General features: G+C 45.9%; 3 non-coding genes across 3 annotated transcripts; 1 reads left to right on the top strand and 2 right to left on the bottom strand.

The window, feature by feature from the left end:
• Nucleotides 1-10625: 10625 nt before the first annotated feature.
• Nucleotides 10626-10698, bottom strand: TRNAK-CUU (transfer RNA lysine (anticodon CUU)). Its single transcript has one exon. It is a non-coding gene; the product is annotated as a tRNA-Lys (tRNA).
• A 6056-nt stretch (nucleotides 10699-16754) lies between these two features.
• On the bottom strand, nucleotides 16755-16827 carry TRNAK-CUU (transfer RNA lysine (anticodon CUU)). The gene has a single exon. It is a non-coding gene; the product is annotated as a tRNA-Lys (tRNA).
• A 579-nt stretch (nucleotides 16828-17406) lies between these two features.
• On the top strand, nucleotides 17407-17479 carry TRNAK-UUU (transfer RNA lysine (anticodon UUU)). The gene has a single exon. It is a non-coding gene; the product is annotated as a tRNA-Lys (tRNA).
• Nucleotides 17480-19342: the final 1863 nt, after the last annotated feature.

The following is a 19342-nucleotide window of genomic DNA, read 5'->3' as shown; positions in this document are numbered from 1 at the left end:
TTAAAAACAGCATGTGTGTGGCAGTCGGTGGCAGCGTCAGGCTCCATATTGTCCCTGGATAGAGACGTGCATGAGGGCCTGTAAACATGAAGTGCCCATTGTAAGGAAGTGGGTCTATTGTAGTATAGCCCTTAGGCAGGGCAGCCAAAAATTGGGAGGCTCCACGTTGTCCCTGGGTAGAGACGTGCATGAGGGCCTGTAAACCTGAAGTGCCCATTGGAAGGAAGTGGGTCTATTGTAGTATAGCCCTTAGGCAGGGCAGCCAAAAATTGGGAGGCTCCACGTTGTCCCTGGGTAGAGACGTGCATGAGGGCCTGTAAACCTGAAGTGCCCATTGGAAGGAAGTGGGTCTATTGTAGTATAGCCCTTAGGCAGGGCAGCCAAAAATTGGGAGGCTCCACGTTGTCCCTGGGTAGAGACGTGCATGAGGGCCTGTAAACCTGAAGTGCCCATTGGAAGGAAGTGGGTCTATTGTAGTATAGCCCTTAGGCAGGGCAGCCAAAAATTGGGAGGCTCCACGTTGTCCCTGGGTAGAGACGTGCATGAGGGCCTCAAAACATTGTTCCCATTGCAAAGGAGCGGGTCTCCTGTCGTTGTAATGTCCATTCTGCAAAGAATGGGCGAAAAAATTTACCACTGGGGGTATACCTGAAACAAAGGCCTAAGTATTGCAATTTGTAACGGTCATCATCATGGTGGCGCCTGAGGAGAAGGAGGAGCAGTCCAGCGATTATCCAAAGTCCAGAAGTGTGTACCCATGGGTGAGTGGACGTACATGGCAAACTTTAAATTCCGCTCTCATTTGCTGGTGGTGTGGTGAAGTCTGGCACAATCCAACCCTTGTTCATCTTGATCAGAGTCAGCCTGTCAGCATTTTCAGTTGACAGGCGGGTGCGTTTATCTGTAATGATTCCACCTGCGGCACTAAAAACACGCTCTGACAAAACGCTAGCAGCAGGGCAGGCCAGGACTTCCAAGGCGTAGAGAGCCAATTCATGTCACGTGTCCAGCTTGGATACCCAATAATTGTAAGGCACAGAGGAATGTCGGAGTACAGTTGTTCGATCTGCAAGGTACTCCTTCAGCATCTGGGCAAACTTAGGATTTCTTGTGGCACTACCCCGCACCTCAGGGGCTGTGGTACGTGAGGGGCTGAGAAAACTGTCCCACATCTTAAAGACTGTTCCCCTACCTCTGGCGGATTGGACTTGTGCCTCTCTCGGCTGTACGCCTCGGTTGTCCACTGATTCCTGACCTATGCCGCTAGCGTTTTGTGAGGGGAATGCTTTGCCTACTTCCGTGACTATGGCCTTCCGGAACTGCTGCATTTTGGTTGACCTCTCCTCCACGGGAATAAGAGACAAAAAGTTCTCCTTGTAGCGTGGGTCTAACAGTGTTACCAACCAGTAATGATTGTCGGCCAAGATGTTCTTAACGCGAGGGTCACGAGACAGGCAGCTTACCATAAAGTCAGCCATGTGTGCCAGACTCTTAACAGCCATCACTTCAGTATCCTGACCAACACGATGACTGAACATGCTGTCCTCCTCCTCCTCCTCCTCATCATCTACCCTGTCCTCTGGCCAGCCACGCTGAACCGAGGATATGACTGCATGTCATATCCTCAATTTGGCCAGAGAGTTGCTCCATGTCTTCATCCTCGTCATAGTCCTCCACTGCACGTTGTGATGAGACGAGGCTGGGCTGTGTGTTATCATCACCCACACCCACTACTGTTTCTTGCTCAAACTCATCGCGCTCCGCCTGCAATGCATCATGGTTGTTTTTTGAGCAGAGACCATTTTAGAAGGCAGAGAAGCGGTATGGTGACGCTAATAATGTCGTCATCGCCGCTCACCATCTTGGTGGAGTCCTCAAAGCTTTGGCGGATGGTGCATAGGTCGGACATCCATCTCCACTCCTCAGGTGTTATGTGTGGAGTTTGACCCATTTCCCGACGGCTTAGGTGATGCAGGTACTCAACAACTGCCCTCTTCTGCTCACATATCCTGACCAACTTGTGCAGAGTTGAATTCCAACGCGTGGGGACATCACACACCAGTCTGTGTGCCGGAAGATGCAAACGGCGTCTTAAGCCGGCAAGGCCGGCTGAAGCAGTAGGTGACTTTCGAAAATGTGCAGACAGGCGGCGAACTTTTACCAGCAGATCAGACAGCTCTGAGTATGACTTTAGAAACCGCTGAACCACGAGGTTGAGCACATGGGCCACGCATGGAACATGTGTCAGCTGGCCTCGCCTCAAAGCCACCACCAGGTTCCGGCCATTGTCACACACGACCTTTCCTGGCTTTAGGTTCAGAGTTGTGAGCCAGTGATCTGCCTGCTGTTTCAGAGCTGTCCACACCTCTTCTGCATTGTGGGGTTTGTCACCTATGCAGATTAGCTTCAGCACTGCCTGTTGCCGCTTCGCCGAGGCAGTGCTGCAGTGCTTCTGTGTCGCCCTGGACAAGCCAGGGGCCACAGAGCACAACACTTAAACACCCCACACTCCCTGCAGGCATATCATAGTCAAAACACAAAATCCTTGTTGCCTTCCCCAGGGGCTGTTGTCCACACCAGGGTGTGGAGCCAGGCGGTTGGTCTCCACCCACCGAGGAGGAGGGAAAACACAGGCAGTGAGAGTTAAGCTAAGGAAGTGGAAGGAGGAAAGTAGTAGAGAGGAGAAAAGTGACAGCAAAGAGCCTGAAGTTGGTCCGGGTGTGTGGCCCGGACAGGACAGCAAGGTTGGCAGGATGTGGTGACCGTCTGCAGTGGAGGCCGATTGGAGTCTGCCGTAAGGACCGTGGACGGGTGGTGACCCGGCCGTACCGGACCGGTATACAAAGAGAAGCCAGCACCATTGGCAGAGGACTTTCGGATCCCGGCAAGGCTTGGTGTCGCCGTGAATTTGCCAAATCCGTTAGTGAAGGGAACCTCAGGGTTTCCAAACAGCCAAGTCCAGATAGAAGGCAACCGTACAACCGTGAAGGGGAGACACAGCCACCGCCAAGGGCAACCGTCTCCCAGGGCCAGCGCCTGTGGGCAAAAGGGGCTCCTCCGGCCCATATCCAGGTCGGGGAGCGGGTTACCGTTGGGAAACCATCACTACCAACACTTAACTTAGGTGCAGGGAGAGACAGTCATCACTAACCTGCAGGGAGGAACAACCGCAGCCGTCCGAGTGACCCGTCCATCCAGCCACTTGTTTAACCGTGAACTGTGTCATCATCATTGGGCTGAGTGAGTACCTCCGTGCCGTGCGGCACAGCGCTGCCCCTGCGACCCTGCACCTCATCAGGCCCCGCAACCCGCCTGTCATCCATGTCTATCCCATCACCAGGCCCCGGGACAACCAACCCCCCTACCCACGGAGGGGAGAAATAACAACAAAGCTGCTCCCTGTCACAGGCTCCCGGGATCCCCGTCCAGAGCAGCGGTGGTGTCCACACAATCACCACAACCGTGGGTGGCGTCACGGACAATATCCCCAAAACCCAAACCACCCCTTTTCACTCACGGGCGAGTAGCGCCGCTCGAGTCCCCGGGATCCGGCCATCGCTCGAGCCAACGAGCAGCAGCAGCCGTAGAGCAGCGTCAGCCGGACCCGAGCAGTGGGAGAGCGCACCGTCCCCTCCTCCGCCCGCGACACTTCCAGCTTGGGACTGGTGTGGAGGGTAAAGTGGATCAGGATGCGCAGGAGGAGGAGGAGGCTGAGGAGCATGACATTCCGGAGCTGTAGAGTGTGTGTGAACCCTGACTGAGGTAGGGCCTGCAAAACTTGGTGTGTGAAGGACGTGTTCCGTCCCTCGCTCAGACTGGGTCCCAGCTTGCACAATATTAACCCAGTGTGACGTCAACGGGATGTAGCGGCCTTGCCCACATGCACTTGTCCACGTGTCTGTGGTTAGGTGGACTTTGGCTGAAACAGCGTTGTTCAGGGCACGTGTGATGTTTTGTGACACGTGGTTATGCAATGCGGGGACGGCGCACCGGGAGAAATAGTGGCGGCTGTGGACCGAGTAACGTGGGACAGCTGCCACCATCAGGTCGCGGAATGCTTCTGTCTCAACCAGCCTAAAAGGCAACATTTCCAGCGCAAGCAGTCGCGAAATGTTAGCATTTAGAACTGTGGCATGTGGGGTGTTGGCAGTGTATTTGCGCCTGCGTTCAAAGGTTTGCTGAATGGATAACTGAACGTTGCGCTGGGACAAGGACGTGCTTGATGATGGTGTTCTTTCTGCGTAGGCAACTGCAGGTGCAGGAGTGGAGGAGGCTTGTTCGCAGGCAGCATGGACAGGGGATTGGCTCGCATGCACAACCAGCGAAGACGTAGCAGTGACATCAGCAAGCACTGCTCCTCGACTCTGTTGTACTTCCCACAAAGTCGGGTGCTTGGCTGACATGTGCCTGATCATGCTGGTGGTGGTCAGGCTGCTAGTTTTGGTACCCCTGCTGATGCTGGCATGGCAGGTGTTGCAAATGGCCTTTTTAGAATCATCTGGAGCCAACTTAAAAAACTGCCAGTATCAGAGTTCCGGGTTTTCCAGTTTTCTTTTGAAAGAGCTTGCCCTTTGTTAACATGGAGTTTTCTGTTCTGTTGCCCTACTTCCTGTCCATCTGTTTAAAAGCCGCCCCTAAAGCTTAGTCCAGTGCCTGAGTATACTGCTTCCTGTGTGCTCCTGCCCTGCTGCTTTTGGTTCCTGATTGTTATTCGGATCCTCTTGGAAAACAACCGACACCGACTCTGGACTTCATCTGGTATCATCTAGCTGTGCCCGGACTCCGTTTGCCGTCTTTGGTCGGCACTTCTGCCCGGTTCCTTCCGTTTAATACCACTCTGGACTCACATCACGTACGGACATTTTTGGACTTACCTATTGCCCTTTTGTGTCCCGGCTGCTGCGCATTTAGGGCTTCTGGGGTGATTGCCAGACAGTCCCTGTATAGGGGTTCGCTCTTGGTGGTCTCCCTGGGGGAGTCCTGTGCGCGGTTACGGGAATTCCCATTCGCTCCGTCCCTGGAAGGTATTTCCTGTATTTATGTTCTACTGTGTTTTTGTTCCGTTTATGTACATATTTGCTGGTTGCATATTATAAACATCTTGCACCAAGAACTCGTCTCTGGTTGTCATTGCCCTAACGCAATCGAAATCCTCAATACATACAATAGTATTACAGCCAGACTCGGGAAGACCTAACATTTGTACAGGCACCTTGTGTCGTGTTGTTCCGGGGAACAGTTGCCTGACGTCTGCCTGGGGCCACCACTCTGCTTCTTACTGCCTGTTGTGATGCTACGCCTCCCTCCCCCTGTGCACTGCTGTCCTCGCTCTGCATATCCTCCTGCCAGGTTGGGTCAGTTACTGGATCATCCACCACGTCGTCTTCCTCTTCCGCACCCTGCTCCTCCTCCTGACTTCCTGACAATTGTGTCTCATCATCGTCCACCCCTTGTTGAGACACGTTGCCAACTTCGTGAGAACGTGGCTGCTCAAATATTTGGGCATCTGTACATACAATCTCGTCATGGCCCACTTCAACAGGAGCTGGCGAGAGGCCAGAATTTGTGAATGGAAACGTGAACGAACAGCTCTTCCGAGTGTCCAAGTGTGGGATAAGTAATGTCCGTGGACGTGTACTCGGCCTGGTGGTAGGAAGGAGGATCAGGTTCTGAAATGTGCGGTGCAGTATCACGGCTACTGACACTTGACCGTGTGGAAGACAGAGTGTTTGTGGTGGTGCCAATCTGACTGGAAGCATTATCCGCTATCCAACTAACAACCTGTTGACACTGGTCTTGGTTCAAGAGCGGTGTACTGCTGCGGTCCCCAAGAATTTGGGACAGGACGTGCGAGCGACTAGATGTTGCCCTTTGTTGTGGCGAAATTAGAGCTTGCACACAACCTCGGTCTCTGCCTGCACCACCATCACGTCCACTTCCTTGTTCGTTGACAACGCCCTTGCGCATTTTGCAATGCTGTGCTGATGTGTATTCACTAGACTTGTGCGTTATATCCAAGTTTTTGCAAAACTCACACAAATGCAGCGGAAAGCTGCCACCAACAGGCACACACGTGCGGTTTTTTAATGCAAGCACGGAGGCACTAAGAACCTAACAGGTCTCTATCCAGGGACAACGTGGAGCCTCCCAATTTTTGGCTGCCCTGCCTAAGGGCTATACTATAATACACCCACTTCCTTACAATGGGCACTTCAGGTTTACAGGCCCTCATGCACGTCTCTATCCAGGGACAACGTGGAGCCTCCCAATTTTTGGCTGCCCTGCCTAAGGGCTATACTATAATACACCCACTTCCTTACAATGGGCACTTCAGGTTTACAGGCCATCATGCACGTCTCTATCCAGGGACAATGTGGAGCCTCCCAATTTTTGGCTGCCCTGCCTAAGGGCTATACTATAATACACCCACTTCCTTACAATGGGCACTTCAGGTTTACAGGCCCTCATGCACGTCTCTATCCAGGGACAACGTGGAGCCTCCCAATTTTTGGCTGCCCTGCCTAAGGGCTATACTACAATAGACCCACTTCCTTACAATGGGCACTTCAGGTTTACAGGCCATCATGCACGTCTCTATCCAGGGACAATGTGGAGCCTCCCAATTTTTGGCTGCCCTGCCTAAGGGCTATACTATAATACACCCACTTCCTTACAATGGGCACTTCAGGTTTACAGGCCCTCATGCACGTCTCTATCCAGGGACAACGTGGAGCCTCCCAATTTTTGGCTGCCCTGCCTAAGGGCTATACTACAATAGACCCACTTCCTTACAATGGGCACTTCAGGTTTACAGGCCATCATGCACGTCTCTATCCAGGGACAATGTGGAACCTCCCAATTTTTGGCTGCCCTGCCTAAGGGCTATACTATAATACACCCACTTCCTTACAATGGGCACTTCAGGTTTACAGGCCCTCATGCACGTCTCTATCCAGGGACAACGTGGAGCCTCCCAATTTTTGGCTGCCCTGCCTAAGGGCTATACTATAATACACCCACTTCCTTACAATGGGCACTTCAGGTTTACAGGCCCTCATGCACGTCTCTATCCAGGGACAACGTGGAGCCTCCCAATTTTTGGCTGCCCTGCCTAAGGGCTATACTACAATAGACCCACTTCCTTACAATGGGCACTTCAGGTTTACAGGCCATCATGCACGTCTCTATCCAGGGACAATGTGGAGCCTCCCAATTTTTGGCTGCCCTGCCTAAGGGCTATACTATAATACACCCACTTCCTTACAATGGGCACTTCAGGTTTACAGGCCCTCATGCACGTCTCTATCCAGGGACAACGTGGAGCCTCCCAATTTTTGGCTGCCCTGCCTAAGGGCTATACTATAATACACCCACTTCCTTACAATGGGCACTTCAGGTTTACAGGCCCTCATGCACGTCTCTATCCAGGGACAACGTGGAGCCTCCCAATTTTTGGCTGCCCTGCCTAAGGGCTATACTATAATACACCCACTTCCTTACAATGGGCACTTCAGGTTTACAGGCCCTCATGCACGTCTCTATCCAGGGACAACGTGGAGCCTCCCAATTTTTGGCTGCCCTGCCTAAGGGCTATACTATAATACACCCACTTCCTTACAATGGGCACTTCAGGTTTACAGGCCATCATGCACGTCTCTATCCAGGGACAACGTGGAGCCTCCCAATTTTAGGCTGCCCTGCCTAAGGGCTATACTACAATAGACCCACTTCCTTACAATGGGCACTTCAGGTTTACTGGCCCTCATGCACGTCTCTATCCAGGGACAACGTGGAGCCTCCCAATTTTTGGCTGCCCTGCCTAAGGGCTATACTATAATACACCCACTTCCTTACAATGGGCACTTCAGGTTTACAGGCCATCATGCACGTCTCTATCCAGGGACAACGTGGAGCCTCCCAATTTTAGGCTGCCCTGCCTAAGGGCTATACTACAATAGACCCACTTCCTTACAATGGGCACTTCAGGTTTACAGGCCCTCATGCACGTCTCTATCCAGGGACAATGTGGAGCCTCCCAATTTTTGGCTGCCCTGCCTAAGGGCTATACTATAATACACCCACTTCCTGACAATGGACACTTAATGTTTTGAGGCCCTCATGCACGTCTGTATGCAGGGGCATTGGTGAACCTCACAATTTTGGACTGCCCTGGCAAAGGAAAATACTACAAAGACTCACTTCCTCAAAATGGGCACATTAGACTCAAGAGGCCTTCATGTACGTCTCTTCTCAGGGACATCGGAGTGCCACACAATGTTTTCACGTAAAATCTTTCATGTATTAATCTCAAAAAGTAACATACACCAGCTCTATCTCACTATTGGGTATGTGCCCTTAACATTTCCGCCATGAAAAATCATTTTGGGGTCATTTTGGAAGGTTTTCTGGTGAGTCCGTAAAAATGGCGTAAAACGCGGACAAAATTGTTCACAGCTGTGACTTTTCAGTGATAAATGCTTCAAGGGGTCTTCCCCATGCTGTTGCCATGTCATTTGAGCACTCTTCTGAGACTTTTGTGACATTTTTAGGGTTTCTCCATGCTGCCGGGGGGTCATTTCACAAAAATACTCGGGTCTCCCATAGGATAACATTGGGCTCGTTGCTCGGCCCGAGTACACGAGTATCTTGGGAGGCTCGGCCCGAGCTTCGAGCACCCGAGCTTTTTAGTACTCGCTCATCACTACTCACATGCAAGACTCAGCGTGGTATCTGAGGACTTTCCATACACACTTGGTGCTCTGCTTTCAAGCAAAAAAGCACAATATTCAATGGAAGAATAAAAGGTGGCACATCACCTTCCTTTAAAAAACTTTTTCTTCTTTATTCACAATCCTTAAAACAGCAAACATGAAGGGAGATACAGGGAGCATAAGCACTGCAGCTGTTATGTGTTCAAACAGGTAACACTTCTATAGGTCCCTCCTCTAGAGGGATAATGTATAGAAATAGATACCTCTGTGTGTAAAGACTCTATATAATGTATAGAAATAGATCCCTCTGTGTGTAATGACTTTATATAATATATAGGAATAGATCCCTCTGTGTGTAATGACTCTATATAATGTATAGAAATAGATCCCTCTGTGTGTAATGACTCTATATAATGTATAGAAATAGATCCCTCTGTGTGTAATGACTCTATATAATATATAGAAATAGATCCCTCTGTGTGTAATGACTCTATATAATATATAGAAATAGATCCCTCTGTGTGTAATGACTTTATATAATATATGGAAATAGATCCCTCTGTGTGTAATGACTCTATATAATATATAGAAATAGATCCCTCTGTGTGTAATGACTGTATATAATATATAGAAATAGATCCCTCTGTGTGTAATGACTTTATATAATATATGGAAATAGATCCCTCTGTGTGTAATGACTCTATATAATATATAGAAATAGATCCCTCTGTGTGTAATGACTCTATATAATATATAGAAATAGATCCCTCTGTGTGTAATGACTATATATAATATATGGAAATACATCACTCTGTGTGTAATGACTCTATATAATATATAGAAATAGATCCCTCTGTGTGTATTTACTCTATATAATACATAGGAATAGATCCCTCTGTGTGTAATGACTCTATATAATATATAGAAATAGATCCCTCTGTGTGTAATGACTTTATATAATATATGGAAATAGATCCCTCTGTGTGTAATGACTCTATATAATATATAGAAATAGATCACTCTGTGTATAATGACTCTATATAATATATAGAAATAGATCCCTCTGTGTGTAATGACTTTATATAATATATGGAAATAGATCCTTCTGTGTGTAATGACTCTATATAATATATAGAAATAGATCCCTCTGTGTGTAATGACTGTATATAATATATAGAAATAGATCCCTCTGTGTGTAATGACTCTATATAATATATAGAAATAGATCCCTCTGTGTGTAATGACCCTATATAATATATAGAAATAGATCCCTCTGTGTGTAATGACTCTATATAATATATAGAAATAGATCCCTCTGTGTGTAATGACTCTATATAATATATAGAAATAGATTCCTCTGTGTGTAATGACTCTATATAATATATAGATATAGATCCCTCTGTGTGTAATGACTCTATATAATATATAGGAATAGATCCCTCTGTGTGTAATGACTCTATATAATATATAGAAATACAGTAGATCCCTCTGTGTGTAATGACTGTATATAATAGAAATAGATACTCTGTGTGTAATAACTCTATATAATATATAGAAATAGATACCTATGTTTGTAATGACTATATAATATATAGAAATAGATCCCTCTGTGTGTAATGACTCTATATAATATATAGGAATAGATCCCTCTGTGTGTAATGACTCTATGTAATATATAGGAATAGATCCCTCTGTGTGTAATGACTCTATATAATATATAGGAATAGATCCCTCTGTGTGTAATGACTCTATATAATATATGCCCTTCACTTTTTATAGTGAATTACTGAAATAAATTAACTTTTTGATGATATTGTAATTTCTTACAATGCACTTGTATATGGAAAGATCATAGAGGTGCAAGGAGCTCAGGGTGGAGGAATGGTATTTTCTCAAGAGATTGACAAAAGTAACCGCCCAACGTGGGGCTCGAACCCACGACCCTGAGATTAAGAGTCTCATGCTCTACCGACTGAGCTAGCCGGGCTGGTGACTGTTGTGGGATGTCCTTCTCCTGGTCTCCAGCTTTCAAGTTTTGTGATGGGATTGTGAGTGCAAGAGTGGGAAAAATGCAGTTTAGTCATAATCTGATGACTTTTGCATATAATTGTGCACACTTCTTCCTACTACTGAGTTATGGACTCCACAACAGAGGGATAATATGGACCAAGGTGGTGACTCGTAAGAAGAGGGAGAGAAGAGTTTGGTCGGCGTCCCATCACCATGTCCTCCTGCAATCACTTTTCATTCTCAGGAGAATCTTAATCACGTAACGTAAAAGTAAAGGAAGTTTATCCCCCCCAAAACTCAACTTACACCCCTTACATCCAAATATGGGAGACTTTGCCCCAATAAAAATCATATCTGTATTACCTTTATTTTACCTAAAAAACATTTTATTGCATTGGTAAACGAGGCTCCTCGGTGCACGTGACGCCAAGTGTCCTGTGTGATATACGGACAAGACAGGACCTTCATAGGAATATCCTATATTCTGATCAATGTAGCTCATCGGCCATATTGGAGGAACTGGCAATGATGTCACCGAATACCGCACTTTCCATGAGCCCGGATAGCTCAGTCGGTAGAGCATCAGACTTTTTTGCTTTTTTGCAAAGTACCATCATATTTTATGTCGGAAATTGTTCCTTCATTGCTTCCTTATGAGAGTGAGTTATAAAGCAAGCACAGTGATCTTGTCAAGCAACTTTTTTTACAAGTTATGCTATATTATATCAAAATGTCATATCTTCAGTATTGTCCTATCAAAAGATATAAAATATTTACAAAAATGTGATATACTGTATGTATGTATATATATATATATATATATATACTGTATATACAGTACAGACCAAAAGTTTGGACACACCTTCTTATCTCTAGAACAACTGTTAAGAGTAGACTTTGTGCAGCAGGCCTTCATGGTAAAATAGCTGCTAGGTAACCACTGCTAAAGACAGGCAACAAGCAGAAAAGACTTGTTTGGGCTAAAGAACACAAGGAGTGGACATTAGACCAGTGGAAATCTGTGCTTTGGTCTGATGAGTCCAAATTTGAGATCTTTGGATCCAACCACCGTGTCTTTGTAGAAAAGGTGAAGGGATGGACTCTACATGCCTGGTTCCCACCGTGAAGCATGGAGGAGGAGGTGTGATGGTGTGGGGGTGCTTTGCTGGTAACACTGTTGGGGATTTATTCAAAATTCAAGGCATACTGAACCAGCATGGCTACCACAGCATCTTGCAGCGACATGCTATTCCATCCGGTTTGCGTTTTGTTGGACCATCAGTTATTATCAACATGACAATGACCCCAAACACACCTCCAGGCTGTGTATGGGTTATTTGACTAAGAAGGAGAGTGATGGGGTGGTACGCCAGATGACCTGGCCTCCACAGTCACCAGACCTGAACCCAATTGAGATGGTTTGGGGTGAACTGGACCGCAGAGTGAAGGCAAAAGGGCCAACAAGTACTAAGCATCTCTGGGAACTCCTTCAAGGCTGTTGGAAGACCATTTGCGGTGACTACCTCTTGAAGCTCATCAAGAGAATGCCAAGAGTGTGCAAAGTAGTAATGAAAGCAAAAGGTGGCTACTGTGAAGAACCTGGAATATAAGACATATTTTCAGTTGTTTCATACTTTTTTGTTAAGTATTTCATTTCACATGTGATAATTCATAGTTGATGCCTTCAATGTGAATCTACAATTTTCAGAGTCCTGAAAATAAAGAAAACTCTTTGAATGAGAAGGTGTGTCCAAACTTTTGGTCTATACTGCATATATGCATTTATATGTATTTTTTTAGGACATTTGAGAGTGATGCTTTAGATGCAGACCACAATTCTTCACATGCCATTCTTGATGAGTACAATGTGCCTGTTTGGGAACTGGGGCTTCCACCAGCTGCCGTATTAATTGTACATCAGTCAGGGGCTGTGATAATTTACGCCACCATGTAGAATAAATTATAATAAATTTGTTGACCACGCCCTCTCCTGAATAAACTCCACCCATTTTTTATTACATTTTCTTTAAAAAAAGCTTACTCTGTTGGTCAGGATTGGTGCAAATGGAAAAATGGAGAAAAGAAAAGTGTCTTCTCCAAAATCTTCCCACAAAGTCGCTAACCTACAACTGCCCCAGTATAGGCCGACCGCTTAAAAACACCCCCATAATATTATCCCTCCTCCACCAAACTGTACAGAGAGCACAGTGCCATCAGGGGGTAACGTCCTCCTTCACCAATCCCAGACTCCTCCATCAGATGCAGATAGAGCAGTGTGATCCGTCACTGCACAGAATTCATAGTATTTGGGCGGCACTTTTCTTGACATCAAGAAGAAGAATCAACAACAAGTGGGACACAATTGTGAAGTTGAATGAAGTTTATTGCTTATTTTAAACTTTTGTAAAAAAATAAAAACTGAAAATTGGGGTGTGCAATATTATTCATCCCCTTTACTTTCAGTTCTGCAAACTCACTTCAGAAGTTCATTAAGGATCCAATGTTGTCCTAAATGACTGATGATGATAAATATAATCCCCTGTGTGTAATCAAGTCTCCGTATAAATGCACCTGCTCTGTGATAGTCTCAGTGTTCTGTTTAAAGCACAGAGAGCATCATGAAGACCAAAGAACACAACAGGCAGGTCCGTGATACTGTTGTGGAGAAATTTAAAGCCGGATTTGATTACAGAAAGATTTCCAAAACTTTAAACATTTCAAGAAGCACTGTGCAAGCGATCATATTGAAATGGAAGGAGTCTCATACCACTGCAAATCTACCAAGACCTGGCCGTCCATCCCAAACTTTCATCTTATACAAGGAGAAGACTGATCAGAGATGCAGCCAAGAGGCCCATGATCACTCTGGATGAACTGCAGAGATCTACAGCTGAGATGGGAGAGTCTGTCCATAGGACAACAATCAGATGTACACTGCACAAATCTGGCCTTTATGGAAGTGTGGCAAGAAGAAAGCCATTTCTCAAAGATATCCATAAAATGTGTAATTTAAAGTTTGCCACAAGCCACCTGGGAGACACCAAACATGTGGAAGAAGGTGCTTTGGTCAGATCAAACCAAAATCACACTATTTGGGCATAGTACCGTACAATATGTTTGTCGTAAAAGCAACACAGCTCATCACCCTGAACACACCATCCCCACTATCAAACATGGTGGTGGCAGCATCATGGTTTGAACCTGCTTTTCTTCAGCAGGGACAGGTAAGATGATTAAAATTGATGGGAAGATGGATGGAAACAAATACAGGACCATTCTTGAAGAAAACCTGTTGGAGTCTGCAAAAGACCTGAGACTGGGACGGAGATTTGTCTTCCAACAAGACAATGATCCCAAACATAAAGCAAAATCTACAATGGAATGGTTTACAAATAAACGTATTCAGGTGTTAGAATAGCCAAGTCACAGTCCAGACCTGAACCCAATCGAGAATCTGTGGAAAGAGCTGAAAACTGCTGTTCACAAACGCCTCCATCCAACCTCACTCAGCTCCAGCTGTTTGCAAAGGAAGAATGGGCGAGAATTTCAGTCTCTCGATGTGCAAAACTGATAGAGGCATACCCCAAGCGACTGCAGCTGTATTCGCAGCAAAAGGTGGCGCTACAAAGTATTAACTTACAGGGGCCGAATAATATTGCACAACTCAATTTTCAGTTATTTATTTTTTACAAAATTTTAAAATAAGCAATACATTTCTTTCCACTTCACAATTGTGTCCACTTGTTGTTGATTCTTCACAATAATATTACCATTTTATCTTTATGCTTGAAGCCTGAAATCTAGGAAAAGGTTGAAAAATTCAAGGGGCTAAATACTTTACTGTAATGACCTATATAATATATAGAAATAGATCCCTCTGTGTGTAATGACTCTATATAATATATAGAAATAGATCCCTCTGTGTGTAATGACTCTATATTATATATAGAAATAGATCCCTCTGTGTGTAATGACTCTATATAATATATAGAAATAGATCCCTCTGTGTGTAATGACTCTATATAATATATAGAAATACAGTAGATCCCTCTGTGTGTAATGACTGTATATAATAGAAATAGATCCTCTGTGTGTAATAACTCTATATAATATATAGAAATAGATCCCTCTGTGTGTAATGACTCTATATAATATATAAAATTGATCCCTCTGTGTGTAATGACTCTATATAATATATAGAAATAGATCCCTCTGTGTGTAATGACTCTATATAATATATAGAAATACAGTAGATCCCTCTGTGTGTAATGACTGTATATAATAGAAATAGATCCTCTGTGTGTAATAACTCTATATAATATATAGAAATAGATCCCTCTGTGTGTAATGACTCTATATAATATATAAAATTGATCCCTCTGTGTGTAATGACTCTATATAATATATAGAAATAGATCCCTCTGTGTGTAATGACTCTATATAATATATAGAAATAGATCCCTCTGTGTGTAATGACTCTATTTAATATATAGGAATAGATCCCTCTGTGTGTAATGACTCTATATAATATATAGAAATACAGTAGATCCCTCTGTGTGTAATGACTGTATATAATAGAAATAGATCCTCTGTGTGTAATAACTCTATATAATATATAGAAATAGATACCTATGTGTGTAATGACTATATAATATATAGAAATAGATCCCTCCGTGTGTAATGACTCTATATAATATATAGAAATAGATCCCTCTGTGTGTAATGACTATATATAATATATAGAAATAGATCCCTCTGTGTGTAATGACTCTATATAATATATAGAAATACAGTAGATCCCTCTGTGTGTAATGACTGTATATAATATATAGAAATAGATACCTCTGTGTGTAATTGTAAGGGGTAGTCGGACCCCTGGTAGTGAAGGAGCGGTTTTTCCCCCCTGAAAACGCCACAGTAGTATGGTGGCAAATTGTAAATGTTGATGGTAAAATGTTACCTGTCATAAACTGTTTCCCCACTAGGTGCCAGTGTAGAGCAGTGGTTCCCCTGGTAACAGTGGCAGGGAAGGAAGGGGCAGGGCAGCCTAGGTGGGGAAGGAAGGGTTCTGAATGCAGAGTCCAGTGTGCAGTGAGATGTGAGAGGCGAGCAAGCTCGGTCTGAGGTGACGGGGCAGAGTGTGGGAGTGAGACGAGGCAGTCAGCCTGAGTGAGTACTCTTGGCTAGAAAGCAGAGGAAACCCATGAGAAACGGTGGAAGAGTTGGGACTAGTCCGGAGCCGGTGGTGTGTACTAGAGTGGAGTGCAGCTATCAGGGGGATAACAAGTGGCCCCTGCAGGCGAAGGTTAGTGCCCTGACAAAGAAGTGGAGAGGTGAGAACTTATCCAGAGCCGGTAGTGTGTGCTGATCTGCCCTACAGTAAATCCGGGTTAGAGCGCAGCTACTAGGGGGTTAACGTATGTTCCCTGCAGGCAAAGGAAAGTGCCCGTAGAGAAAAAGGAAACCGTTTTTGTAGAAAAGGACCTGTAACTTGTAACGTACTAAAGTAAACCTGCTGCAAACAAAAAGATGGAAGCTTTGTTTAATAAATCGGTGTTTGGTTTATCCGCTGCCTGCAATTGTCTCTTTCCTGAAAGTGAAAAAGGAGCTGGAGAGCTGAGAAAGAACGCTGTCATGAATGGGCCCCATGCATCCACAGTCTGCCCCAACAACACACCTGTTTTGCAAGTAACGGCAGGGCCGGGGTTCCAGCTGCGGCCCACAAGGCGAGGGGACCCGACTACACCCCCTGAGGCGCCCCCTGCCCCCGTTACATAATGACTCTATATAATATATAGGAATAGATTCCTCTGTGTGTAATGACTCTATATAATATATAGGAATAGATCCCTCTGTGTGTAATGACTCTATATAATATATGCCTTTTACTTTTTGTATTGAATTAGTGAAATAAATTAACTTTTTGATGATATTCTAATTTCTTACAATGCACTTGTATATGGAAAGATCGTAGGGGAGCAAGGAGCTCAGGGTGGAGGAATGCTATTTTGTCAAGAGATTGACAAAAGAAACCGCCCAACGTGGGGCTCGAACCCACGACCCTGAGATTAAGAGTCTCATGCTCTACCGACTGAGCTAGCCGGGCTGGTGACTGTTGTGGGATGTCCTTCTCCTGGTCTTCAGCTTTCAAGTTTTGTGATGGGATTGTGATTGCAAGAGTGGGCAAAATGCAGCTTAGTCATGATCTGATGACTTTTGCATATAATTGTGCACACTTCTTCCTACTACTGAGTTATGGACTCCACAACAGAGGGATAATATGGACCAAGGTGGTGACTCGTAAGAAAAGGCAGAGCAGAGTTTGGTCGGCGTCCCATCACCATGTCCTCCTGCAATCACTTTTCATTCTCAGGAGAATCTTTTTCACGTAACGTAAAAGTAAAGGAAGTTTATCCCCCCCAAAACTCAACTTACACCCCTTACATCCAAATATGGGAGACTTTTCCCCAATAAAAATCATATCTGTATTACCTTTATTTTACCTAAAAAACATCTTATTACATTGGTAAATGAGGCTCCTCGGTGCACGTGACGCCAAGTGTCCTGTGTGATATACGGACAAGACAGGAGCTTCATCGGGAAATCCTATATTCTGATCAATGTAGCTCATCGGCCATATTGATAGAACTGGCAATGATGTCACCGAATACCGCACTTTCCATGAGCCCGGATAGCTCAGTCGGTAGAGCATCAGACTTTTAATCTGAGGGTCCAGGGTTCAAGTCCCTGTTCGGGCGGTTGCATTTTTTACAATACTTTAAGTCGAAATTTGTTCCTTTATTGCTTCCTTATGGGATTGAGTTAGAAAACAATCACATTGATATTGTAAAGCAACTGTTTTTATAAGCTACGTTACATAGTATCACAGTGTCAGATCTTCAGTATTGTCCTATCAAAAGATATAATAAAATATTTACAAAAATGTGTACTGTATATATATATATATATATATATGTATTTTTATATGACATTTGAGAGTGGTGTATTAGATACAGACTCAAGAATAAGAATTCAGTAGAATAAATAATAATACATTTGTTGACCACGCCCGTTCCTGAAAAAACGCCACATGTTTTTTTTTCTATTTTTTACAAATGTGAAAATCAGCTGAGATGTGCCCCGATTGCTGCATGCTGCCAGCGGCAGACCGCGGGCAGTAACACTATGACCGCTAGGACGTAATATTACTGCCCGCAGTCGTTAAGGGGTTTTAAGCCCAGCAACCATCACATATTATCAGGCCGTGGCCCAGATTGAGCAGAAAGCAGTGCGCAGCGGTGGAGCGGGAGAAGGAAGGTGAGTATGGTTTTTTTTGTTCTGTGCAGCGATGGGGGCTTTCATGTACCAGGATGCGGCCAGGATGGGGGACATTTACCAGGATGGGGGACATTTACCAGGATGGGGGACATTTACCAGGATAAGGGACATTTACCAGGTTAGGGGACATTTATCAGAATGCAGTTATATATCAGGATGAGGAACATTTCACCAGAATGGGGGACATTTTGCCAGGAAGGAGGAGATTTTACGAGGATAGGGGTCATTTTACCAGGATGGGGGAACATTTTACCAGAATGGATGACATTTTACCAGCATGGGAGGCATTTACCAGTATGCAACTGTGGCGCCCTGGACTAGCCAGGTAGCCACAGACAAAACACACACACACCCTCCACCCCCGGACAGTAACATTAGTCAGACACAAAACCCTTGTTGCCTCCCTCCAGGGTCTGATGTCCACACCAGGTGGGGCGGAGTCAGGTGGTTTGCCCCACCCACCGAGGAGTTCACAGGCCTGGAGGCGGGAAAAGCAGACAGATCAGTTCAGGAGGTGAAAGTGAGAGGTCACAAAACTGCAAGTGTCTGGGTTGGAGCCCAGGCACTGAGAGCAAGGTTGGCAGACAGTGGTGGCCATCTGCAGGAGTTGGTGGAACTCCGCAGAGCCATAAGGACCGGGGCTGGGCGGTACCGGACCAGGGAACGGAGTGAAGCTAAGCACACACAGGCAGGGCCATCGGACCCCGACCAGGCTTGGAGCCGCCGTCAATGGTAAAATCCGAATGTGACAGGAACCCCCGGGGTTCCCTAACAACCAAGTCCCAATTGAAGACAACCGCTCACACCGTGAGGATATACAGCCACCGCCACCGGCTAAAAATCCGAGGGCCAGCGCCTGCGGGCAAAACGGGCTCCTCCGGTATCTACACACCGGGGAGCGGACTACCGTTGGGAAGCCATTGGAGTCAACACAGTACACAAAGGTGCAGGGAGAGACAGCCACCATCACCTGTCCAGGGAGAGACACTGCAGCCGGCTGCAGGACCCGTCTATCCAGGCGTTTGGTTTACCGGAGACTTTGTGCATCCATTGCTGAGTGAGTACACCCGTGCCATCCGGCACCGCGCCGCGCTGTCCCTGCAACCTTGCACCTCACCGACCCTGCCTCCCCGTCACACCAACGGGCCCCGGGACCACCAACTCCTACCCACGGAGGGGGAAAACAACATCCCAGCTGCTCCCTACCATCGTTCCTGGGATCCCCGTCACCAGCAGCGGTGATGCCCATCTTCACCACAACCCGTGGGTGGCGTCACGGACTA

The sequence above is a fragment of the Anomaloglossus baeobatrachus genome, chromosome 4 (genome assembly GCF_048569485.1).
Source record: "Anomaloglossus baeobatrachus isolate aAnoBae1 chromosome 4, aAnoBae1.hap1, whole genome shotgun sequence".
Taxonomy (NCBI): Eukaryota; Metazoa; Chordata; class Amphibia; order Anura; family Aromobatidae; genus Anomaloglossus; species Anomaloglossus baeobatrachus.
This window is presented reverse-complemented; position numbering and strand designations above follow the sequence as displayed.